Below are 1,505 nucleotides of genomic sequence, written 5' to 3'. Positions count from 1 at the left end.
TGAGATACCACTGTATAATAAAGCCTTTTCCTTTTTTTTCTTCCCTCCCTAACTCCCCCAACTCTGCCCTAGAGATGACTACCATTAGATACAAATAGGCATCACTCCATACCAACATTCATACATACACACATATGTTATTCTAAACATACTTCTATTTATCAGTTCTTTCTCTGATGCAGATAGTTTTTTCTTCATATGATGGTAAGGAAATTGGGGGTGCTGTCAAAGAAAGAGCCCAAAGATCAGGGTTCATTTAAGATTTAAGTGAAAAACTCAGGACTGACCCTAGAATTGTAAAAACTCAAGACTTTTATTCACAGGCCTACAAACTTCAAATATATCCACAGATTAAACTCCTCTAGCTACTAATCTAGCTACTTAAGGACAGTCTGAATAACAAAGGTAGAGGCAAAAATGCCTGAGGGCAAAGGAAAAAAATAGGAAAACAGTCATTAGAAATGACTGGGCTTAGACCAGTACAGTTCCAGTCTGGAAGGGGATGTGGGTCAAACTTCTATAGAATCTTGTCCACTTCTTGTGTAGGCAGAAGTCAGGGAAAAAAGGGTCAAAGAATGACCCCCCCCTCCACCTCGATGTGACTGGGGTCAGGTATCCTCCAGGAAGCTGAAGGAGGGGGTAGAGGGAAGGACTGAAGTAGCTTTTATCTTGGCGAATTTACATTTAATGTGGGGAGTTTCATTGTATAACAGAGAGAATTTACATCTGAGAAGGGTTTAGGCTGAACAATTTGGGTCACAGGTTCACCCTGAACAAATGGGAAGGCTTCAGAAGCCCTCCGAAAACAGACAGGCACAAATATTATTTCTTAACATTAAAAAAGGTAGGCTTTCGTACTTTCCGGGAGCAAAGATGTCTAAGCGAGGACATGGTGGGTCTTCTGGAGCAAAGTTCCAAATTTCCTTGTGTCTCCCAGTTGGGGCTGTCATCAATTGTGCTGATGATACAGGTGTCAAGAACCTGTACATCATCTCTGTGAAGGGAATTAAGGGAAGATGGAACAGGCTTCCTGCAGCTGGTGTGGGTAACAGGGTAATGGCCACAGTCAAAAAGGGAAAACCAGAACTACGGAAGAAGGTCCATCCAGCAGTGGTAATATGGCAACGGAAGTCATGTCAGAGAAAAGATGGTGTGTTCTTATATTTTGAAGACAATGTAGAGGTCATAGTAAGGTGAGATGAAATGTTCGGCCATCATGGGACCTGTTGCCATGGAGTGTGCTGACTTGTGGCCCAGGATTGCATCTAATGCCAACTGCATTGCTTGATTCTCCTAAAAAGTTCATTTGTAAAAAAAAAACAAACCACCACCCCATTAAAGTGTTTGCTTATCAAAAAAAATTAAAAACGTAGGCAGAGATTTCTCCTTCAAAATTCATGTGTCCTTTATTTTTAATTTGTGTATTTATTTTCTTTTTAGGGTTTTTTTTTTTTGCAAGCCAAACGGGGTTAAGTGGCTCGCCCAAGGAACACAGGGCTAGGTCA

The 1,505-nt window shown here is 41.1% G+C and overlaps 1 pseudogene; it reads left to right on the top strand.

Annotated features, from left to right (window-relative positions):
- The first annotated feature begins 873 nt into the window (after nt 1-873).
- Nucleotides 874-1,288, top strand: LOC141515956 (large ribosomal subunit protein uL14-like; annotated as a pseudogene).
- Nucleotides 1,289-1,505: the final 217 nt, after the last annotated feature.

Source organism: Macrotis lagotis, chromosome 3, assembly GCF_037893015.1.
Source record: "Macrotis lagotis isolate mMagLag1 chromosome 3, bilby.v1.9.chrom.fasta, whole genome shotgun sequence".
Lineage (NCBI taxonomy): Eukaryota > Metazoa > Chordata > Mammalia > Peramelemorphia > Peramelidae > Macrotis > Macrotis lagotis.
Note: the sequence above shows the minus strand (reverse complement) of the source record. Positions and strands in the feature narration are given on the sequence as shown.